Raw genomic sequence first — 26,070 nt, 5'->3', positions numbered from 1 at the left:
TTGACAAGCATTCTTCCAACTTAGACTTCAGATATCATGCCTCTTCAGGGCAAAATAAGAGATCTTGCAAGACTGTCTCGCTTCTTTTGCCACAGTGTAGCTGAATGCATGCTTGTTTTGTGGGTTAGTTAATCACATGCTTCATTTTGGTCAATAAATTTTGCTGACAACCAAAATCGAGACTGGGCAGCCATTTTGTTTGTCTAAAAAGTATTCTTTAGTAAAAGTTGGGCTTATTCCCATCTTTTACCTGTGGTACCTGTGCCTTCTAGTGCGGTTAGTGCTTAAAGTTAATAGACCTTATGTCAACAGACAGAGATTGTCTTTCCCTGGCTGGGTCTCTTGACTTGGTTGAAATAATGGTATCCCTAGGAGACACTATGCTGGGAAAGCTGTAGCTTTGACCTACATTCCTATTAGGCTGTTATTAAATAAAATTGTGGCCTGTCATTTCCTTTCAATGTGTATTATTCATTCCTCTCATAGCAAAGTCACTCATATTTATCTGGTTTTCTGTCTGTTTTTGAATGGGTATACAATTTGGTAAAAGGAGCCTGTCTGTACAGAAATGTAAAGTTTTTTGACTTCTAGCTGTGCTTTCTTCAAAGATCATAGAATCACAGGAGAGCAGATGCTGGAAGGCACCTCTGGAGATCATCTAGTCCAATCCCTCTGCTCAAAGCAGGGTCAACTATAGCATGTAGCTCAGGGCTGTGGCCTGTTGCGTTTTGAGCATTTCCAAGCATGGAGACTACATAACTCTGAGCAGCCTGTTCCAGTTATTAGCCAATCTCACAGTGAAGTGTTTCCGTATGAATTTCAGTTTGTGCCAGTCACTGGGATCCACTGAGAAGAGTCTGGCTCTGTCATCTTTATGCACCACTGCAAAACTGGGTATTTTGTACGCATTGATAAGGTCTCCCTCCAAGCATTCCCTTCTCCAAGCTACACAGTTGCAACTCTCTCTGCCTCTCCTCTTACATCAGGAGCTCCAAGCCCTTTATCTTCATGGTCCTCTGCTGGATTCACTCCAGTAGGTCCATATCTCTCTGGAGAAGCCCAGGGGAAGTTGGACTAGGTGATCATTCTCCCCTCGTCTTGATCCTGCCACTCTAGATGTGTCTCACCTCCCTTGACGTGCTGGCAGTGCTCTTCCTAATGCCGCCCAGGATGCTGCTAGTCATCTTTGCAGCAAGGGCGTATTGCTGACTCGTGTTCAACTTGGTGTTCATTAGGACCCTCAGGTTCTATTCTGGAAAGCTACTTTCTAATCAGTTAGCCCCCAGCCTCTATTGGTGTAAGTGTACTGGTGGGCTTCGAGTTTCTGGTCTGGTGGCTGGAAGGAGTGCATCACCATTCATTACCATCAGATTAGGCACTGGCAAATCACAAAATAGGTTTTTATAGAGACATATATCTATGAAGGAAGATGATAATTGTACCTATGCTTTTGAAAACATCAGTAGTAATTCACTCAACACTTACTGTTACAATCAACATGTAAAAAACATCAAAATACTTCCTATTTTAACAGTTTCCACTAGCATGTTTAGCTTGCTCTGTATGTATTTATCTTCTACTGTTTGACTATGTAGACATAAGTTATAATGGGTACATTTCAAAAACAATCTTAAGATTTTCAAGACTGATCAGAGAATTTTTAGTGCTGCTTTGAAACATTTCTAACTACTAAAGCCTGATAGATCAGCGCTTAGTGGAAATCAGAATCCCTTTAGATGCCTCATTCTTTGTTGAAAATCTTGGTGTATAACGTACGGAAAGATAAGGAAATAAGTGGACAAACAGGTGGAATAGCGGGTAGATTAACTGTTATCAAAACTTCTTTTGACTCATAAACTACTACTGGCCTGCAAAATTTCTCACTGACTAATGAAAGTCTTTGTGACGCTGATTTGGGGGCACCACTATTTATGGTTTCCTGTTCCACCACTGGCACGCAGACCACAGTTTGTGAGTGACAGATATGAAACTGAGAGATGATTTGTGTGTGTGTGTGAGAGTACCATAAGCCTTGCTTATAAACTGTTGTCAAATATTTCTGTTAATTTGTTACTTGAAAATAAGCTACTGTGTTAGTTTTACTCTTGATGTACTAAATCCTTTAAACTATTAAATATGCCATTAATTGTGATATTACGCCCAGGCAAGCTTTATTGCTTGTGTAAAGTCTTTCACTTTGAAAACACTTTATGAATGCTATATGTTGCTCAAACTCTAGTCAAAACTCTAGTCATGACGTGGAATAAATAATTGCAAATAGTAAGACTCATACTACATGCATCTGATATTAAAAATGGTGTAGCAAATATTTTTAGCTTTCTGCTTGGATCAGTTAGTTTGCCAGTCTTTTCTATGCCATGCATTGCTGAAAAGAAGATTATTTAGATTATTAAATAGAGAAGTGACTGCCTAAAGCCTGTCAAATCTACTGTAGCACTAATTAGTTATTTTTAAGCTTAAATATTTCTGCATTGAAGGACAGGATTTTAAATGAATTTTTATGCTTAACCCAGGTGATATTTTCCAGCTATTCAGGATCTGAAACAGCACTGTATTGACTAAAATCTTCCATAGAGCTCTACTATATAATAGGAAATAGCAGACATGCTGTCTATACTGCAGCTGTTTCCATTTTCCTAGGATTAGTAAATGATTTGTCTTATTAGAAAGACTCAAACGTTGTGCAACATGAAGTACTTCACGTCTTATTCTTGCCTTTAGAGATTGATATAAACAGATGCAGATTGGTTTGTTTGTGAGCAGAATTGTAAATTGTATTTCAGTGGTGGTGGGATGTGAAGATTGATTGAAGATGGTGCAGTTAATGCTGACACAACCTACAGATAATGCTGTACCTGCTCAGTGTCGCTAGTACCTTCCTGTGTGTAACACTTCATCAGCATTCCAAGAGTCTACAACTTTCTACTATAGTAAAAGCTTTCTGCTAATACAACCAGATTTATAGATTTTAAAACAAATAATTCCTCTATTTGTGTCTGAAATCTATTTGTTTAAAAGATGTATTAAATAATGAATGCATTTTGCACAACTGTCTCATTGGCATTACATGCTGCTACTGTTAGGAGGATGCTTAAAAATGCTTTTAAAGTATTTCATAGAATGGTAGCACTATCAGCCAATAGTGTTAAAAATACTATTTTTATAGAAGTAATTTCTTTAAATATGGAATTTTGGCTTGGCTGTTATGTGCTGAAGACAGGTGAGGACTGTTTTGTGTGCCAGGCAGTCTCCCTGAAAAGGCCTGGTTGTTTGGCTGACAGCTGAGCTAACCTAATTCAGCTGGAAAGTGGGACAGAGTTCAGTTGTGCAGATCATTTCTCACATGGAGTTATTGATTGCATTTGCTGCCTCTTCCCTGAAAAATTTCACATTCAGCAAAATCAAATGTGTGTGCAGTGTCCAAGGCTCATTTATCAAATCAGAAAGGTACCTGAGGTCTCACAGATTTGCTCAATACTTTGAGAAATAAAGTAGTAGCTTTATATATCAGTACTAGATTTCCCATACTTGTTTTGATTTCCATTCTTCAACTGCAGGAAACTATCTAATGTTTACTAGAAAGAGTGCTATTTTGCATTTCACTCTTTTCAAAATCAGAAGCAGAGGCATTCAGCAGTATGTGTCACAGTTTTTAAATCATATCCTCTGATCTTTCAGTTGAATGCTTCCACTTAATTTTTAATATGAACTGAAGATTTTCATACTTAGATCTTAATAATCATTGCAGTTTTAAAAGATAGTATGCCGATGTATCTGTTTATTGTTTTCCTAGCTATTGTGTGAGTCTGTATCCATTTCTATTTGCTAGAGATTTAAATAACTGAAAACTTTATTTCATTATGCACAAGGCAAGTAAATACTCTCTCCGTAATACAAGCCTTCATTCTAGACTTGTCTCACATGGGAGAACTCCCCGGGAATGCAAAGATCTTACTTGATCTGCGTTATGTTTAATGGCTGAAAACACAGAATTTCTTAGTGATACACACACTCCCCTAAACATTGAAGAAAGCTGTGTTACTAAAGTTTTAATGTTGTGGGGATAGAAAGGGACTTCTATCTCCAGAGAAAAAATGATTTATTTTTCTTTGAATTACCATGCTAGGGATTTTTTTTTGGTAGACTTTATATTCCTTTTGAGGCAAAACTTTTTCCATCAGGTGTGTCCACCTGAGGAAGTAAAGTTAGAATTAAGAAGGCTTTTTCTTTTTAGTTTGGGCCAGGTAGACTAGGTAGTCCAAAATTTGATATCTCTAATACTAGAAACATATTTTGCTTGTGGTGGTTGTTCAGACAGCACCAAGAAGAACAGAAGTGCTTTTATGACTTTCAGTATTGGTCTTATATTAGCAGTTAAAGATGCAGATTCCACTCAGCTAAATGCTGTAACAGCACACAGAAATATGTAACTGCAGTAAGTAATATCTTTCCTCTCCTACACTCTCTTGTCTTTCCTTTTTTATTTCTTTTTCTATGAGATAATGTCTGGGAACGTAAGACTTGCAATATTGTGAAGCAATCGTAATTGAGGCATTGGGGTTTACTGCACTAGAAAAATGAAATAAAAGTGATTTGCTGCATAGATATTAATGTTAGCTATGGAAACCCTCTCCACAGAAGTGTCTCTAAGGCGTGTGGCCATTAATAATGCTGAGCTTTGTGATGGTTTGCAGAGGGCCCTCTCTCTGCCTGCCAGGGGAGACAGCATGAGGATTAAAGCCTAAGTGCCAAATGTTTCATAGCTTTTCTCCTTCAGATTTTATGCAAATTCCATAATGGATCGCTTTGCATATTCCCAGGTAGTTTGCACATCTTGTTTAAACTGTGTGGGTTTCTTCTGAAAGGTAATCTTAGTAAATTAGGTTTATTGTTTCAATGTAAGATAGGGACGGGACAAATCTCTGTTACTCTGCTTATGCCTCACCTTGATCCCAAGGGCATCGGCTTTTTTTGACCAAGCCGACAATTTGGGTTTTTGCTGTCTGGTTTATTTTTTACGGTTCTGCTAAGTGCTAGACACTGCAGGGAGTTTGTGCTGTGGCAGTCATCTCTGAAATCCATTTGCTCAGGAGGTGCCACCAAACACCCAACTGAAGTAAATACTATTGCTCACAACACACTGATGTGCGTGGGCCTGCAATAAATGTTCAGTTGAAAGAAGTGACGTTATAGCACTAAAAATGCAAGTTAAAATTGAAGCTCACTTTCCCTGTCAGGTGGGAGGTGCAGGTCTGGAGTTTGTGGATTGACAGACATCTTTGAATTATGGTGAAGAACAGTCTGGTGAAAACCCGGCACAGCCACATAAGTTTTGATGGGCAGGTAATGAAAGCCTTGGAGTTGAAGGTATGGAGAAGGTTTAAGTAGGATTTAGCTGAGATGTATTTAATGTGAGCCTTTTCAGGTTTTGTTATGAACTCTTATTTTATTTTGTCACCTAGTCTCTTCTTTCTTGTTTCTGAGGGCTCCTGAGCTATTTGTTAATTCAGTTTCTCATCCTATTTGTCTCCCTGTTAATTGCTTGTAACTAGTGTTACCAGCCTCTCCGAGGCTCTCGAGTCTCGTGAAATGATGGCCTCTAGAATTGTCTCTTGCTTTGGATGGTCTGTATCAAATCAATATGGGATAGAGCTGCTGTAGTGGCAAGTGCTGCATGAGCTGTGCAGCTTTTATCAGCCCTCTCTCAAGATACATTGTCTGAGAGGAAAAAAAAAACTAACAGAATTTCACCTGGGGTATTGTGGAGGTTGCTGGAAGATGGCTGGCAGCATGAAGCAAAGGGAAACATCTAAACTGCTACAAAGAACAAAACTCTCTAATGAGAGCTTTTCCCTGCCACTGGTGGCTAGAAATTAAATACAGAATATTTGGACTAAACAGCACAGCTCTTTCCAGTGGGATATATATGATCAATCATCCCTGGAAAGTGCTATTGACTGGTACCTTAACTAGGCTGAATGAAACACTGTTGTGTGTGCTACAAGATGTAATTTTGCATTGGTAGAGGAATTCTCTAATGGCTTTTATTTCTAACTATTGTTCACTGAAAACGCAGACCTAGAATTTTTCACGAAGGAGTAATTTGGGTAGAAAAGAAAGCAAGATTTTAAAGATTTTTTCTTTTTTTTTTTTGTATCCCTGACTTGATTATGCCTGCTGGGCTCTGTAACAGCTCAGTCTTTGTAGAACTGTATCAGTAGGGATTTCAAAACATACAGTTCTTTGTATACTAACAAAAAGGTTCAGCTCCTTGGTGTCCAGCTCTACGGGAAACATCCTGTTACCGTCCTGTGATTTTTTTTGTTCCTACCTTTTCGTAGCTACAGTGTACTGATTGTGTGATGGGGGGGTTGTTGGGGTGTTCAAGTTTGGAGTGTTTTTTCTTTCCTTTTTTTTAATGTTTGTGGAGTTTTCTTGAAAAGGAAGTTAAACTTGAATGAAACATTACTTATTGGGCCTATTTCTTTTTGTCAGTCTCTGAGTATATGGATTTGTTACTTTAATCTCTCAACTTCCCCAGACAGCCCATTGCCAAAATGATACAAATATTTACTTGTATTTGATAAAAACAAAAGTGAAGGACCTTCTACGTTCCACTCACTGTATATGTTTGATATTTTAGTTCTGTTGATGGTTTTTAAGGGAAAGGCATTTTTTTCCATGTGTTTTCTCCCATCCTCCCCTTAAGGTAATAGGTGCAGTCTCTCAATTTGTTAGTTTTATTTTAATTTTCATCTTGCAGGAGAGAGAGTGCACTTTTAACTATAATACTATGAGGTGAAAGGTGCTTCTGTTCGCTTGTCATGCAAAGCAGAAATCTGGAGTTCAGATGTCTGTTTTTAGCTCTTGTTGCACGCTGCTTGTTGGAGTTTGTCATTCAGTCTTCTACGGTAGCAGTGATTTTATCCACCTCTCTTGTTTTTAGGGGCTGTTTTTTCCAAAACAAGGCTGTGCTTGTTTTGTGCTAATATAGAGCATACCCACACTTTGTAGGAACATCTACTTGTCTTAATCTTTGAATGTGACTTTGAATCTTTGAATGAGACATTACTTGCTTTTTACCTGCAGTCTGTCCTATTGTACTCCAGGTGACAAATGTAGTTGTCATCATTTATTTTGTCATTGTAATTACATAATTTTTAATTATGTCTTCGTACTTTGATATGTGTGATGTAGGTCTGTTTTTTTTTTTTTGTTGTTGCAGTATGTGCAGGAATGTGCAGATCCAAACAGCGTGTATTTTATCTTGAACTTTTTATCTCCACAAAATACCTTTCTACTGTTTATATTTGATTTTACTTTGGGGGAAATCAGATCATTATGATTTCCTAGGTAGCCTTCAGTAGTTAGACCGTTGTTACGTCCTCGTAATACCAATACTGCCACCAACAGTAGGGTCTACAACCCAGGTAGATGTACTTGAGCAAGACGTGGGAGTGCAGTTAGTCCTAGTGTTTCATCAGAAATCCCCCTTTCCCTCTCTGAGAGCAGGTCTCAGGCAAAGCACTCTGTTCTGAAGAACAGAAGAGCTTCAGGCTTTATTTAGACAAGCCTGTCTTCATTTAAATAGGAGTTGTATTCACTGTAGTCTCATCTGAGCTGGGTACAAAATGTACAATTACATAGCTTTTACAGGAAACAGAATTTCATGGGAATAGTGAATAATAATTTTTCTTCCTCCTTTTGAAGATCAAAGATTACCCTTAACACTGCTTCTGAACATGACAACAGGCAGGAAGACTGTAAACATAGTAAAAGGGCTCTTCAGAATTTACTTGATAGTTTGGGAGTTTTTTTTATCCTTTTCATGCATGGTTCAGAACTGCTGTCACAAACTCAGCTTGAGAACTCAGAATAAATCACAGTATATTCAGAGTGGAAGGGACCTCAGAAGGTCTCTAGTCCAACCTTCTCCTTGATTTAGAGTCAGTTGTGAGAGGAGACCAGGTTACTCAACACTTTATCCAGTTGTTATCCTTGAAAACTTAGGAAGACTGCACAACCTTCCTGAGCAGCTTTTTGCACTGCTGGACTGCCTCATGGTGACAAAGTTTTTCCTTATATCCACTCAGAAGCCAGAAATAAAAAGTCTAGGACTTCAAAAGGAAGAGAAGGAGGAAGAAGTCTGTCTCTCTCACATTTCCTACCTCCATTCTTCTCATTTGTAACCTTTTCCCTCTTACTCTTCTCTTTAGCCTCTGTTTTAATCTCAACTCTACCACCTCTCCTAGTGTCACTGTTTTGATGTATCCACAAGCACTTCTCTTTAGGTGTTTGTAAAGATGGCAACAAAAGTAACCACAAGAGGAAACTAAGGCAAAGAATGTTTTATTGGTAGCATTATATTTAAAATTTATTGCGTTTTTGACACTCAAAGCCTGATGCAGATGGTAAACAAAGGAATATGCTACAGTTGTTTTGCAGTTTTCCTTTTCTGTTTAAGTAGCATAATATGTGTTAAAAGTGTATTTTAAATATTACACTACCAGAAGCTACAATGTAATCAATGTTTTTTTTTTTTTTTTTCAGAAATGTTAAAATATGATATTCTACAAACTTTCAGTAGGAAAACTCTAACAGTTTTGGTTAAAACATGATTTCTTTTTTTTTTTCTTGTAATATCCCAGAGCTAAACCTCAGTTTTGCACCTAGAGGATAGTTTGTGAAATTAATGGCAAAGATACTATTTTTTGTTAGAATAATAGTTGTAAAATCAGGAATCAGTCTAACACAAAAATACCATACCCAAGTATGCAGAAGGAGGTTTCAAAAGATGATTACATGGAATTTAGTGGGTTATTTGAATATTAAAAGGTTAAGATCTGCCTTGAAAGACTTGAAAAAAGTGACCATGGATTTTGTGTCTACAGTCTAATGAATTTAAAAACTGGTTGTATGATATAAAGACAGAGTTCCTCTCGACATAAAGTCAATAAGTTGATATCTCAGGGGAACAATGCTGCAATCAGTGTTACTACGTGCTTTCATCCATGATGTAGTGGAAGGCTGTACAAGTAAGGTGATACGGCCCAACATGGTGATGGCTCACTGCTGTTAACATTAATAAAAAACACAGTGAAGTACTACTAGTGTCTCAGACCAGTGGAGCCAGGCAGGAAACACATATATTAGCTTGCACTAGTCAATAATACTAGCGAAAAAAACAACTTATTTGTATACTTCTCTAATTTACAGATTCCTCATTTGCAGGTTGGGAGATTGATGCTGGCAGATTTTGGCAGTTTAGTGACAGTGTATCCTATTCAAAACAGGAATTTAAAGCAAATAGATTTTGCTTTAAAATGTGGAAAAATGTGGAAAATACGTCCATTGAAATGGTGATTGCCTTCAGACAGAGTAGTGTTCAATTCTGATGCCACAGCTAAAACTGAAGCAGGCTGGATTAGTGAATCTAATCTGTTCTGGGTCAGAAATCAAGTTAAAATGGTTATTTGCAGATTTATTAGAGGGACAATATGAAATGACAGACAAGCCAGGAATTATTTTGAAACTGAATGGCAGTTTCATTTCCCAAATGTGTAGATGGTGCATTGGACAACATTATCAGCAAGCATCTTCTCCAACTTGAAAATCTGGATATTATCCAGAAATCTAAAAAAAAATAAATAATTGGAAACCAGCTCATTCATCTCCAGAAATAACTTGAATTTCTTGTAACAAGTGGTCTGATAAATTAAAAAGATTTTACAAGTCTTTCATAAAACAAATCAGCATGCAGGTGATGTAATACAGTTTAATACACTGGGGAAATCATTGTATCTGGTTTTATAAAAGGCAAGTGTAGTAAATAACCTGTGGTGGTCCTCATGGTGTAGTAAATTATGAATAAACTTGCTATACGAATATAAATTTTTCTTTTCCACTTTTTCTTTCCTACAAATCTGTCAGCATAAAGAATAGCTGCTTTCAAGCTTTTTATCCTGAGCAAAGGTCATTTCTAGGAATGAATGTGCTTTTCTTGATGAAATGTGTCCTACAGGAAGTGGATGAGAGCTCCAGGCTTTATTCGGGGTAATAATATTTAATACAGATGAAAATCTTTCTTTCTGAGGATGTATAGCTTCATTAAAATTGGAGTAACCATACATTTTTCTTGTCATCTGGAATATGCAAATTAAATGCACTGTGACAGTTACAATCTAGTTACATAAGTCATCAAACTTGGAATTGAAACTTATATTTTCTAGCTGAAGAAAAAGGAATGAGAAAGTTACGCATCTAGAATGCTGTGCATATCCCTTCTTCAAAAACACAAATCAACCACTAACGGAAGCCAATGGATGGTTGAGGAAAACTTCTTATGAAGAACAGAATGGAAAGTTAAATGTTGCTGGTTTTTTTTGTCTGGAGAGAAGGGTACTTAATCTCATTCAAGGGAACGTACCACACGATTGCCCAAATGCTTGTAAAAATGCTTGTTATCCTCAATTAGAAACTGTAGAAATGCTACCATTTCTTAGTAATATCTAAAAATAAATTTCCTTGATATGAAGACAATTTTGGAAGTAACTTTTGATTTTGATTTTTGCCAGTCACCTGAGCTGAGGAGCTTTGCATTGGAGTATGAGGCAGATATCTTCAACTTTATTGATGCTTAGCATATGAAATACATACATTGTTCCTTTTCTCACAATTTTCACACCAAAATTTATTCTCAAAACATCTTGGGGATAATGTTATGGCGTTAGAAGTGCATGCAGAAGGGAACAAGGTTCAATAGACTTAAGTAGAAAGTACTGAGCCCCAGAATAGGGAAAATTTGCTCTCAGAAAGCCAGAGTACTAAGTGACAAATGTGTGTAACTGTCCTTGTCAACACAAGACATACTTGATAAAATAAGAGATCACAGAGGTGTTGTTGAGCGGTTTAAAAAAGAAATCTTTTGTTCTAGGCCAGTACTTATGTGTTTAAGCTGCAGATAAACATTTGCTGCTATGTATTTCCAGTTTTGTAACAGATTGTTTTGTGTGTGATTTCTGAAGCTCATGTTAATGTGCTTATCCTCATTGCTGTTTTGCAGAAGCCTTTAATACATTTTAAGAAGTGAAGAAAGTCCCTTTGTACTTCCTTGTACTTCTGGGTTTTGAATAGGCAATGTCTGTTTTTTTTTTTCCTTTGTTAATTTTTAATATTAATTGCACAGACTGGTCTTCCACTTGTTGAACTCTGCTTTGTGCCTCCCAGTTATTATCTCTTGACTGTTGCTTGAAGGTATGTTTGATAGGTGTTTGTGCTGGTTGTTTGTGTAGGTCTTGCTATAATGGAGATGTATAGCGTGTATAATGAAGTGTGTGGTTTATAGGATACATCATAGTTGCCTGTTTTTAAGCAACTATGATGCTTCTTAGTGGCTCTTGATGGTGTTCTCTTGCCAGACCTCAAATTTTTGTCTGTTTTCTTGGGGAAGTTGGGGGATTTTGAGACCTATGAAGAACGATACAGTGAAATAGTTCAGATTTCTATCCATGTTTGGTTTCTTGGTCCTTTGTTATGCAGCGGAGGAACTTTGTGTTTCATGAATAAGGTAGTTATTAAGGGAGGAATTCCCCATTTCTTTGGTCCCAAGAGCATTAAATGGATTGTTACCTCTAGCTACACTTTAGTTTACTAGTAACTACGGGACATGTAACATATTTGAAGTAGTAGGAACTTGCCATGAATACCTTGGTCAATGTAGCAAGGAATAATTAAAAGAAGCTTTTAAAATTATATATTAGGGGAACTTTGCTTCTGCAACAGGTGAGCGCCAGTGGCTGCAATGCTGAGTGTGCAGACAGACAGTGGATAATGCAGTTGGGCCTTTTAGAGGGAATGGCTATGGATATTCAGGCTCCCATCTTCAAGCACAAGGGTGAAGAGGTGTGCATCTGCATTCTTATATTTAATGCCTATTGTTTATATGCTGTGAAATACAAAATATGTAATCCAGTTGTGTTTCAGTTGAAAGATATAAGCAAGTAACTTTCAAACTTCTCTTTATTAGTGTGTAGGCTCGCTTCCATCCTTCACTTAGGTCTCCAGACTGGGAAGATTGGTCCTGGGTGTGGTATCAAAATTAAACGGACAGTCTGGCAAATATGCCAAAGCTGGAAGTTAGGAAGCAAAAATCACTTGTTTTGCATATGATATCCTCATGTTTATGGATAAGCAAACACTTCAAGCTCCATTTAAGTCAATGAGCAATGACTCGGATTCCTCTTTTTTCTTCCTGAACTTTTAAAGCTGTTCAGATATATTTTTATAAACATAAACCCAAACACTTTTTCAACTCTTGTGCTATGCATATTTGCTGTTGACTACTGTCTTCTAGACATTAGAACCATTTCTTTGGGCTTGTCTTAACTGAAGGCTTGTTGCAGTAATATATACCTTTGTAGATATAGTTGATGGTTGTCCCTTAAAATGAAGTAAGTAGTTAATTTTTTTGTAATTGCTAGTTTGGATGTTGCTGGAATGTTTATTCTGGGCTACAGATATTTGTAATTTACTCTGGCATGTCTAGCCTGATCCCTAGGGTAAATTGCAATTTTTTTAGTTTGGAAAAAAACAGTTTGGGATTGCCTGGCTAACTTTGACAGTTATATTTATGGCAGCATAATTGGTTCAGTCATCTTGAGTTTAAAATATAGTGTAATGTGACAAATATATTTAACACATGCTTAGAAAAGGGTGTGGGGGAGGTAATTGAAGAAACACATTGTCATCCTTTGGGACTGAGATACTAATGCAAATCTTAGGGTGGTAGGTTGCGTTGATTGCTGGGTTTTTTTGTTAGTTTTCTTTTTTCTCCCCCCCCCCCCCCCCTCATGTATCGTAGCGTAACAGCCAGTTACACTACAGTTACCTTGGCTGTGTTTCTGGAATACTTTTTGAAATTGCCTGTTCTGAGGCGAGATGGCCAAGTCCCACAACTAGTGTTAGAGTAGGACAGAGGAGCCTGATAACTACTGAGGATAAGAGCAGGAGGTTTGCTGTGGTAGCTCAAGTAACCAAAGTGGAGCTTTGCCCCACCTCCAGGCTGTTGGCACCAGTGTGCTTTAAAAACTGTCCTTTGCTGTAGTTAACAAGCACTTCCCTGCTCATGGGGAAGAGAATCTCAGCTACAACTTTTCTTCAAGTTGAAGAATAGAAATCTATGTTTATCACAGTGTGTCTGTGATTATTGAAGTTTTCCACCAAAAATAACACTTGTATTACAGCCGTGGTTGGGAAAATGAGTCTATGGAGGAATCTAATACCTCGTGGTCAGCTTGAGCAAATCCCAGAAGACAGGATGGGTTGTTCTGCCACTGAGGTCAGTGTGCTGAAAGAGCTGGTTTCCTATCTCGTTTCCTTTGTGGGATTTGTGCCCATAGCAACACCCATCGGCAGCTCTGAGATTGCAGTGCTGCTGCTGCCCAGCCCTCTGCGGTACCACTTCTCTCGGCATACTGACCTAGAATACTGCCCTAGATCTGTTTCAGAGGATTTCTTTAATCTTCCCCTTCTAACTTTTCAGAAACCCCCTCAGGATGTTAAATTGGTTGGTAGTTGCAATATGATAAATTGGCTGCTAATTAGTTTTTTTCTAGAAGCATTAATTCTTACCTTTTAAATTTTTTTTCTACCCTGCACTTGTCCTGACACTTTGCTTTCTCTGACACATCAGAATGTTAATTAATCTTCTTAATTCATCTATTTATGTAAATACAGATCCTGTAGTCTACTGTGTTGTTTCCTATTAATTCTGGCTTTGTACAACTGTAAACTAGCCAGTTCATTAACTGTCAGCAGTTGCAAACATTTGTGGTGTCCCTCTGTCACCAATTTTTTGGTTTTGCTTTTGTTATGATAAATCACAACACTGAGGCTTTCATGACAGTAATTAATGTCAAGTTCATACTTCATACTGAAGTCCTTAACTGTCAAATATGAAATGCTGACTGTCTTTTTTTGGCCTGTGCCTAAATAAAAGACATAAATAATGCCCTAAAATCCGAAAGGATGCTGAAGGCTAGTCAGAAAGGGCATTAACCTTTGAAATGCTCCATGTAATCCAGAAATCATAGCAAACTGCTGCTTGTTTAATGGCTTACATGGAATGACTCTTCTGGTCTTAGTCCCATTCTCTGAGGACAAATGACCACATCGTAAAAAAACCCACATTAACATTGCTCGATGTCCTTTGAATACAGAATTCTGGGGAGCCAACAACCAAATGTTTTTTTCAGCATCTCTGAATTTTGCAGGTCTCCTTTCTTTTAAAATTTTAAGTTCTTTGTAGTTTCCTTTATGCCAGCAGTTAACTTTCTCTCTGGATAAATATCAAAATCCAGCTGGGTAAGAGCTGCTAGGCTTGTGTTAGCATTATTGGGTGTCACTTAGTATGTCAGTGTGCCTTGGTGTTTTTTTAGGTTATGGTATACTCCTCTTGTTTCAGCCGCACTTGCCTAGTGAAGGTTACCCGTATGCTTTCCTTTCATGAGAGGAGGGTCCTGGAACTGGCTCTGATTTGGCAGGACCACTTGCGATCTCAGAACTCTGTCCTGAAAAGGTGCTGTTCTGACCTTGTTGGCACTAAGTGTTAACAGTTACCTGTCTAGGTAAATATTATGATAAAAGGATATTAAAAATATTTAAGAATATGTATGTTTCCAAAAGATTTCTCCACCTAATTGCTCCATTCCTTACGGATAAAAAGTTTCTACATTTCATCCCTGCCTCCATTTCCGAACTTCTCTGGTGCTTCTTTCTTTTGCTTACACTGGAGTCTTTCAAAGGCTCATTCTTATATTTCCCCCCTACCTTACATCACATCAAGTTTGAATTGTTGACACGCTCCCTTTGTCCTCCTCCTAGGAGTTCCCTGGTAGGGGAATAAGCTCCTATCTTTCTTCTGCATAACATTTTTGCGACTTCCCCAGATTCCTCAAGTCTTCCACTTCCTTTTGCTGCTGCTTCAAAATCCTTCTACCTCCACCCAGCTGAGACCAAGATTTGCAAGAATCTGCATTAATAAATGACAAAAATGGTTCTGTCTTGGAGTTTTTTTCCCTTTACAACAATTTTGATCTGGTTTCCACGGATAGAAATCATTAAAGTTTAATGACCCTTGAATTCCATTCCCCACCCAAATGCCAGTTGGCTAATGCATGTCACCAACCTCTTAGCAATGGAGAAAGCACTCCTGATATAACCTGGGCATGGAGAGACAGGTACTCTAAACTGTTGCACTTGATTTACTGAACATTTAAAGCCTCATTAAACAGTGTTAGGAAGTTCTGTTCTGGCACCTTAAGGAAGATTTGGGTTTGGAAGATTCCCTTACTTTACAGCTACCTTGATTACAAAGGAGACATCTGAAAACATGACTGTATATTGACAATAAAGGTGAGTCTAGTACTGTGGCTTTTAAAATGTAGGGGACAAACCACATTTTTTAAGATGCATGGTTTCACCTAATCACTGTATTATATCCAGTATAGTTTTCCCTACCATAACCATTTTTGGTTTTCCTTTCTGTATCAAAGTCCCACAAATGTACAGTACTTAAGTCTGAAGTGTTTTTTTTTTAAAAGGTTGCAAAGAAACAAGAGAAAAAACAGCCATTTTAGTTAAAGAAAAAAAATAAGCTGCTTGACAGGAGTTAGCTAGATTATTTCCTGGGTATAATAATCTAGAATAAGATTAACATGCTATGTTGAGTGCAGTGTTGGTGCAGTAGCATCTCGCTTTTAACCTATGATATCATGAGTACAATGCTCTTTTCCCAGCGTGAAATCTGAAAACATTGAGCTGGAAACAAAATCTCTAGATACAAGAACTATCTATCAGAATGTACCTTTTAGATTTAAGAATGTGGTTTGGGAGCCGCTTATGAGAGTTAAAGGAAGAATTTTATCCTCAAGTGTTGGCTTTCCCTTGGACAAAACAAAACTACTTTGAAGTTCTAATATTGTAAATGTCCAAGTCAACTCATTGAATATAGGAAAGAGACATATTTAACTTAATTATTTAACTTCCTAAATGTTAAGCATATTAAGTACTGAAAGCCATGATTACAGTTTGTAACGCAAGGGCGCCAGACACTTTGCAGTCTTTTTTCATTCTTGGGTCATTTTTCCTCTGTTTTACCAATTAACATAATTCTCAGGATGGACTGAACATTAGGATGAACATGGTTACGTAAATTTTATTTACAAATGTTGCTCACAGAAATAACTGATAATTTTGTCTTTTACCTTGCATGAGTACATAATTTGATTGAAATTTGTTCTAAAATACTTCTGTGCAAAAGTTAGATTAAATTCTCCATTAAGTTTGAGTTCTGACAATATTTTTTTTTAAGAAAAAGTTTATAAATATATATATTTTGAACTAGAATTTCTATATAATGTATTCAATCTCTTTAATACCTTCTAATCATAGCATTTAAGATAGTACTGAGCAGCTGTAAATCACTACTTAAGAAAAAGTAAATACTGAAAGAATTCTCCATCAATTAGAAGTGGTCTAAAAGCACATGGTTTGTCATTAATACTTATTTTTAAAGGTGTGTACATAAATACTGCTCTGGTTGCAGAGACAATGGATCCTTTTGTAGTTGAGACTTGGTCAAAATCATGGCGGGGGCAGAGAAAGAAGTATCAACTTTGCAAGGAAGGTGATTTGCATACTATTACCCCTTAGTCTTTGCTTTCTGTCAAATTTTGTTAAGCTTGCTGTGACCTACTTTAGAGTCTCATGATGAGATTAAGAATTCCAGTGAATTCTGTGTTGCAGGCTACAGTAGTTTTAGCATTTATGTTTACATTACCACTTTTGTCTTTCTGGGAATAATAGACACTTTCCCATAGTAAGCCCTTGATTATGTCCTTGATTCAATTTCCTCTACTGATTCTTGTTTTTATTTTTTTTCTTGTTTTTTTTTTTTTTTTTTTTTATTGTGGGTTGTTGTTGTTTTGTTTTATTTTTTTTTTTTTTTTTACTATTTAAGAGAATACTGTCTTGTTTTGGTGGTTTTAAGTTTCTAAGTTATATCAGGCAAAATATCGCAGCTGCAGGTTCACACCATCCTTTCTGTCAGTCAGCTTTATGTTACGAATTCCAGGGCAAACCTGACTGGAAAAAGTTGTCCTGTGCCACAATTTTGTAAGTCATTGCCGGAGTATTGTTTTTTGTCACCATAGCTATGACATAGTCTGGTAGTGTCTTTGCTTCTCCCATCTTGCTTATACTAGAAATATGAGAAAAGCAAAACGTGAACCGTAGCCAATCTGACACTGGGGTATTGGTGGCTGCGTGGCAGTATGTAGTGCCTTGCAGAGATACCAAAGTGACTCTGAAAGACCTCTCTTAGATAACAAAATTTAAATTAGATACCTTTTTATGGTGAGTAGGCATGAGTTAATTAGTCTGCTGAGAAACGGGTATATTAGTGGCTATTCTGCTGCTTGTGCTGCTCCTTCAAACTACTTCACTAGGAATAAGCATAGGTAATTATATATGGGCACTGTGTTGTAATTTATCAATAATTCATACTTTTGAAAAGCATAAAGAATCAGCTCCTGTGCATTAATAATTTCATAGTTGAAAAAAAAAGGAATTAAGTATGAAATTCTAAATTGCAGAAGATACGCTTCCAAAGATGGAAAGGTTTTTTTGATGAAAGGAGTCAAAACTGGAAAGTATCTTTCTCATTCACTACTACCCTAAATTCAGGAGGGATGGGATAAAATACACACATCTGAATTGGCCCAGTTTTTGCTCTACTGTACTTTTCTTAGCTTTTGTGTTGGTAAAACTAAAAGACCTTTCCTTTTTTCATTAATTTTTGAATAAATTAAGTAGACTTTAAGAATTATTAAAGGAAAAAACCCCTATCCTAAAACATAAAGGCCAGAATACCGTTGTCCTGTACCTAATTCTACTTCCCGTTCCTAGCCATACAAGTTTTAAATAGGGCTAATGTTGGTGAAACCAGGTCAACCCTGAATATTTTATGTAAATCTCTAGTCCTGATGGAGTGCGTTCATAGCTCAAAAGCCTACCTGGGCAAAGCAAGTTGCAAGGTTGAATCACTAAGATGATATTTTAGTCCCGATTTGGCATGTACTTGCCCTACATTACAATAATTCCATTAATCGGTTTAGTATTTTGGTGTAATGGAGACAAATGTCCACACTTACCATCAGGCCCAATCTGTGTCCTGAGTACTACTGCGCTGCTTTTACAAAGCACAAACTAAAGATCTTTTCAGTTTACCTTTTAATTCTAGTTCATCCATCACTGTTTGATCACCCCTTTTACTGGCTGTTGCTTACTATGTGCCAATGTTTGTGGTTATTTCAGTCCTTAAAAAGAAAAGAGGAGAGAAGGAATTGAAACAGTGAAATAGAAATGATAGAGCAGATTAAAATAAACACATCTAATTTTATAATCAGTATGCTAGCTGTTTTGTCAGGAAAGATGAAGTGTTGGTAGGGGTATTTCCAAATAAAATTCATAGTTTGTCTCTTCTTGTCTCTTCACTAATCCAGCTGAAATATAAAGGCTGCAAATTCCACAGGATGTACTTGAACAAGAATATTCTGTTTCAGCTCACACGACACCTCGAGTTCTGCTGGAGAACGAAAGCATAAAATCATCTAATTTCCGTACGTTTTAGAAAACAAGTATGAAAAGTCACAACACACTACTTCATTGGTTTTCCTCATGTAATTTCCTTTCTGTGACACTTAGGGGGTTTACATTCAAGCCTTCAAGGATTAGGTAGGATTATGTTGGTCACATAATGGTATCTCTTTCTGGCACAACAAGTAACCAAACCACCAATGAGTGTAATTATCATAGCCATTAACATTGCTGCTGGTTGGAACTAAAGAATTTCAGTGCGAGCCCAGCAGTTGATTGCTGGCTGACCTTTCAGATAATCCTAGTGAAGTGGAAAAGGGATTCCTTTAAATTGGGATAGTAATTTTATAGTTTAGAAACTGCATATTTTTTATAAGTGAGTTGAGTGGGCGATATGAGTGGCAGAAAAGGACCTGGGGGTGATGGTCGACTGTCGGCTGAACATGAGCCAGCAGTGTGCCCAGGTGGCCAAAAAGGCCAGCAGCATCCTGGCCTGTATCAAGAACAGTGTGGTGAGTAGGACCTGAGAGGTGATCGTCCCCCTGTACTCGGCACTGATGAGACCCCACCTCGAGTACTGTGTCCAGCTTTGGGCCCCCTAGCACAGGAAAGACATTGAGGTGCTGGAGCAGGTCCAGAGAAGGGCAACGAAGCTGGTGAGGGGTCTGGAGCACAAGTCTTATGAGGAGAGGCTGAGGGAGCTGGGGTTGTTCAGTCTGGGGAAGAGGAGACTGAGGGGAGACCTTATCGCTCTCTACAACTACCTGAAAGGAGGCTGTAGAGAGGCGGGGGTCGGTCTCTTCTCCCAAGTTACAGATGATAGGACAAGGGGTAATGGCCTCAAGTTACGCCAGGGGAGGTTCAGGTTAGATATTAGGAAATACTTCTTTACTGAAAGGGTTATCAGGCATTGGAATGGGCTGCCCAGGGAGGTGGTTGAGGCACCATCCCTGGAGGTATTCAAGAGAGGAGTTGACATGGTGCTCGGGGATATGGATTAGTGTTGGGTGGTGTGGTGGTGTGTGTGTGGGTTGTGTGTGGTGGGGTTTTTTTTGTTGTTTTTTTTTTTTTCATTGGTTGGACTAGATGATCTTAAAGGGTCCCTTCCAACCTAGGTGATTCTGTGATTCTGTGATATTGACATTGTTTAAGAAAGTTAGAAGCAATGTTGCAAGCCTTCCTTTTCCTCTTATTTTCCTCTTCCTCTCCAAGGAACTGGAGTTCCTTGGAGTTAACTGTGTATTGGGTTGCAAATACTTTCCTACTCCATAAAACGTCATTTTTCTCTGATTTGGTCTCTTCAATTCGTTGTTAGGAAGAATAAACCCATTACAGGCAAAGTGTGCTACTGATCATTTACACACCTGTAATAATTTTGATTAGTGTGATTATGACTTGGGTCAAGAGTTGCTGCTGAATCAAATCCAAAACAGAGTTTATTCATGTGCGGTGCTCCCAGTGATTCTATATTTGAGTTGATATCTCAACTACTTAGATTTGGAGGTCTCAGGCAAATGATTTTTTGAGAAAGGAAAGGAGAATAATGCAGAAGTCATGAAAACAGTTGTTTTAAAGCCAGATAAGTCTAAGGCAAGTTACTGTTGTTTTTAAAGTGTGCTTGTGCTTAGCCATCTTCAGATTCGGCATTTGGCTTAGTTCTCAGCAGCTGATTCTTTTCAGTGGTTTTGAAAATCTTTCATTAGAAAAGAAGAAATCTCCATATATTAGACATGCTACATGATGTTGATCTTATCAGTCCTAAAGGCTTGTTTCGCTCAATTTAAAAAACATCCTTGCAGTCTACTGATCATTTAATTTACTGGTTTTCAACACCCGTGTATTGCTTCTTAAGCTGAAGTTGATATCGGAAACTGCTTGGTGGAGTATAGGAACTGAACGACTGCCAAGCTGGATCAAGCTACAGAAGTCTCTTGCCTGTCCATTAATCCTCTATTGGGAAAGCGTGTAAGAAATAAGGAAAATATAGATTTAACCATCATATTTAGAGACTTCCAAAGCTAAAGCGTGCATTAGGACTGTTGTACTTAAGTCCTCCTATATCTGTAACCCCTTTTTAAAGCTTCTATTTTTGACCATCATGGCATTCTGTGGCAGTGATGTTCCAAAACTTGATTGTGCCTTTGTGAAAATATTATTTTATTCATTTCAAACCTGCGGTCAGACCATTCGTGTCTTGAAGTTGTTATGCTTTGAGGAGAAGGGGATATAATTCCATGTTCATTTTACCATATCGTTTGTGATTTGCATACCTCTGTAATACCTTGTCAGTTAGATTTCTTTTCCAAGCTCAGTTCCTTACTGCAGTAGAAGATGATGCATGCCTCTGATGACCCGTCCTGTCTTTCTCTAACCAGACTTGTTCTGGTTCTTGTTCCATTTATTCCAAAAATGTGGAGGAGAATTTTGTGCGAGTGGGGGCTTCACAATGGAATTTGGTAGTGGCAGAACTTCTGAATACTGCAGCAATTGGTTTTATATATGCTTTGGAGTTTTGAACATACCATGCATTGGTTTTCGTATGCCACTTGCCACAAGCCGACTCTGATTAAGCAGAGTTTTTCTTACACCTTAACTGTAGTTTTTTTGTTGTCTTGTTTATGGTCATGGTGGCAGCTACAGCCGTTTTCTGAAGCATTGACCTTTGAGATAGAGGGTAGGATAGGCTAGAGGCGGTCCTCTTGATGCAGATAAAAACTCTGACTTGTCTGTTTGGTGTGTCTTGTTCCTGCTTCTATGGGTAATGTTACTGCCTTACCGCAGATGCTGGATAAATCCCATGAGGCCTCTGTTATTGTATCTGGATCCCTAGGAAGCTATTGATTGCAGGGGAAAAAGAAATTAAGAAAATGAAAGATTTTATCATAGTGTAATAATAATTATATGAGCTGTGTGTGATGTGATGTGATGGCCCTCTTGTTGAATTGTTGTGCCGTGGCCAAGTCTAGCCCTGGGAGTTGCTGTTTGTTTGCTGTCCCTCCCTGGGAGTGGTCCCTTCCAGAGCAGCAGCATGCTGGGAGGAGGGTCTGCTCTCCTTTGCTGCTGGTTTTACCTTGACTTTCATTTCACTTCATTCCCTGCCTCGTCCACGCCCCTTTCAAGTGAAGTTTAATGCTTTTTTTTTCCTTTAAGTCTGTGAGTTTGGTACCTTGGTTCAATGCAAAGCAAGTGCATAATGTGGCTTAATGACGTGGACAGTGGCCAAGTGGATAGATTGCAAATCTGCTTGATTTGAGTTAGCTTATTTCATCTCTGTTCCTAAGATGCTGGCAGACACTGGGCTGACACAAGTCTTTTTACCCATCTCTGCTCATTTTTCTTACTTAGAATATGGAGTTTTTACTTCCTGAGGTTTTTTTAAAGAGTTTCAGGAGAGTCCTGTAAGTTCGTTCATCTGGAGAAGGATGGGAAAACTCCTTAATACTAAAAGAAAAGTAGTACCTGTATCCCAGTACCTGGGACTGCCCAGCTGCTTATCAAGACCTTGATTATTTTCACTCAGGAAGTATTTCATGATGTGGGATGATAACATGTGTCTCCCAGTACTAATTTCTCAGAAATACATCACTGTTTTCCATGCTTTCCTGGACCTGTGGTCTCCTAAATGTATTCCTAGGCTTCTGTGCTAAATCCAGAGGAAGGGGTAAGGAGAGAGCTGTTACAATGGCTGTTATTTTTAGGGACTCTCCTCATGTGTTAAAACCCAAAAGAATCATCTTGTCTCTTGAAGTAAAAAGTATAAAAGTATAAAAAGTATAAAAAGATAAATGTTCGGATGCAGCAATGAATTGTAATACAAACGTTTCAAGAGAACGGTTTGCTCATATGCTTCCTTCACCTCGTCACATCAAGCAGAACAGTGGCCCCCTCATCAGCAAAATTCATTATCCTAATTGTTTGCATATACTTTTCGGATAAGTTTTTCTCATGCTCTTGTATGCTCTTACAAGCAGTCACCAACGGAACCTAAACTCTCTTCACCCTTGATTTTGGAGTAACAGGCACAGTTCCTAAGCAAACATGAGCAGAATGTGAAGGTTCTGATTTTTCAAGAGGATCCTACACTTGCACTTCTGAAAGTGCACTGTTGCACCAGAGAGATAACAATAAAAGTATACATCCGGGTTGTTTGTTTTTTTTTTTTTTTCAGAGCTTTGATTAGGAAAAAAGTGTATGCACTTGTTACACTTTTTGGTCATACATTTTAAGATACTTGTGGGATTATGTTAAATATCCCTGAAGTTTTAACTTTACGGAGATTATGGATTAGTGATGGAACTCTGCAGGGCTAAATACACTGAATTCTGCTGGCTCAACTATTGAAATCAGGCTGAAAAGTGCAGTGGTTATTTCCAAACATTAAACCTAATAAACCAGCTTAAAACCAGAGTGGGATGTGTAAACTTGCGTTCAGCAGTCTCTGAGGATTTTCGCAGGGGAAAGTAGTTTTGCTTTACTAAGTCCTGATAGCTGTATTGTAGTATACTTGAATTACACTAGATGAAGAAAGTTCTGCCTCATTTAAGATAAAAAACATGTGCCAGGGTGCTTGTAAGTGATTTGTAATCATTGTCTTCTCCAGTTGCACTTAATTCCACACTTTGCCTAACTGTCCTGTCTTTCAAGAGGTTTTCTGATCCTGAGTTCAATCTACAGAGAATTGGGTGACCTATAGGACAGGCTACAGAACCTCACAATTACAGTTTATTTTTAATGTTAGCTAAATTGCACAATTTGCTTATTGCATAAGTTGGTAGGGTTTTTGTTTATTCACTGAAGAGAGGTGATTCTGCCACTTTGCTCTGGTGAGACCTCACCTGGAGTACTGTGTGCAGGTCTGGAGCCCTCAATATAGAAAGGACATGGACCTGATGGAGCGGGTCCAGAGGAGGGCCACCAAAATGATCAGGGGGCTGGAGCACCTCTCCTATGAGGAGAGACTGAGGGAGCTGGGGTTGTTCAGCTTGGAGAAGAGGAGGCTCCGGGGAGACCTCATAGCGGCCTTCCAGTACCTGAGGGGGGGCCTACAGGAAGGCTGGGGAGAGTCTGTTTACAAAGGCCTGCAGTGACAGGACGAGGGGCAATGGTTTTAAGTTGGAGAAGGGGAGATTTAGATTGGATATTAGGAAAAAGTTCTTTACCGTGAGGGTGGTGGAACACTGGAACAGGTTGCCCAGGGAGGTGGTTGAAGCCCCTTCCCTTGAGATATTCAAGGTGAAGCTCAACGAGGCCCTGGGCAACCTGGTCTAGTTGGGGGTGTCCCTGCTGACTGCGGGGAGGTCAGACTAGATGACCTTTGGAGGTCCCTTCCAGCCTGGACCAATCTATGAATCTATGAAGAAATGATTACTCATGATTTAAACCGTATTCCAATAATTTTTGATGTGCAGCAAAAAATTGACATTTAATAAATATGCATCATAAGTATCAATGTGGTTAAGGCCCAGAGCTTACAAAAGCAGAATAATTTCTTGAGTTATAAAATGCTAGAGAGAACGTTGCAGGTAGGTTAAAGTCAAAATAAACAGAACTCTTAGTGGTAAAATGAAAATACTTAAATTTATAATGAAGCGCTTGGATGTTGAGAAATACAGATTACAAGGAGAGTAAACCTCATCTGAAATATGATACCAGACAAACTGAAAAGCAATGGCATTGAAAATTGCAGGATGTGCTGGTTTTTTTATTTATTTTTTTTTTATTTTTGTGTGTGTGTGTTTGAGTTCCACTGGTTTTCCAGTGATATTTTTTTTATTGTCTTCCACAGATGGCAGGTCAACTACAGAGTTAAACCCTGCCCTTCCAAAGGAAATAGAAGAAAACTAGATAGTGTTTCATCTCTAAGGTCATTTGATGGAGCTGTCTCCCAGAAAAATTTTACTGTAGAAGATGGGTGCTTCGTCTCTTTTGTATTAGTGAAGAAAACTTGTGCTCTGCTCTTCTTGGCTTCCTTGAATGGTATTTCTAACTTGAATGGCAGTAAACGGTGAAATATTAAGGGGAAACCAGTGTAATTTGCCAAACTCTTTGACAGCAAACACATGGAGTTTCTCAGCTACTGTACTGTTGTCTAACCGTGTTCCCCTTGGGTGGCTCAGATAGCTGGTGAAGAGTAAGGCTGCAACTTGCCCAGTGGTCTTGCTTTCTTTACAGTTCACAAGACTACAGCTCTTCTGAGCTTGGGTTTGCACGGTGCTACTTGCAGTTTGTTAAAGGCTGGGAAATTACACCCCCCCAAGTTTGCAGCAGCATGTTGTGTTATAATGCTTTGGAGAGGAAAGGGGGAGAATGGGGAAATGTGTGGTCATTAGACTTTGGACCTTACCCAGTACTCTCACATTAAGTCAGCATTAAATTGTAAGAATGTACTCATCTATTCAAGGCCTGCTTTAAAACCTTCTTGTTATTCTGAAAACAGTTAAGTGTTTCCTGTGTCTATAATTGTGCGAGGCATCTAGTTTTCCCATTTAATTTCTGCTGGGAAATGGCAGGTAGCCACCAAACCTTCCAGCATATACAAAAGTATCACCATGGATCTGTATTTGAAATCATGTAGACCTTTGTGTCCATTAAATTTAACTTTTTGTAGGTTTTGGTGAGCACCATCTCATGCTTTAATGAGGTCCAAAATGCACCGAAGAGTTGTCATGATAGCTGGTATCTGTGATCACAGGGCTTTGTTGGCTTTGATGGACCTCAGATGAGGTGAATACATTAACTTCCCTTCTTGACTATGCCTGACACTTACAAGAAGTTACAAAAAACTCTGGTGGTTTATTTGATTTTAATCAGAAACTTTGGTTCCCCAAATGCTATGAATGAAATCTGAAGATTTTTTTCAAGTTAAATAGCAATAACTCTTTTCCTTGATCATGCTATTAAAAATTAAGGCAATTACTTAACAAAGTTTGAAAATGCTTAGAACTCTGGAAATATTTAGTCTTAATAAAAGTCATAGTGAATAATGTAGTTATTTTTAACTAAAGAAGGTTGTTCTTATAGATAATGTCATCTTAACATAATCTACTTTTTTCCACTTACTCCTTTCTACCAGCTGGGTTTTTAAGCTATTGCTGTTTCCAAGTAATGAAGGAAAATGACACTTAATCCTCATTTACTGTTCAAGATGGCAGTATTAGTGCATCAATATTGCATCTGTAGCTCTACATTAGAGAATTGTGAGACCAGGTGGCTGAACTGCATGTAGACGAGTTCCTTTATTATATCTTGATTGAATGCATGAAATATATACCTGATTGTACTGAGTCCACCCCGCCTTTTGCCATGATGCCTCTGACAGGTTTTACATTGACATTCCTTCTCTGTAGAGAAGGAGACTCCTAAGCAAATTCGTAGGGAGGAGCTTTATCATCTATT

This window comes from Numenius arquata, chromosome 2 (assembly GCF_964106895.1).
Source record: "Numenius arquata chromosome 2, bNumArq3.hap1.1, whole genome shotgun sequence".
NCBI classification, from domain to species: Eukaryota; Metazoa; Chordata; class Aves; order Charadriiformes; family Scolopacidae; genus Numenius; species Numenius arquata.
The sequence above is the reverse complement of the archived record's forward strand: the minus strand, read 5'-3'. Positions refer to the sequence as shown.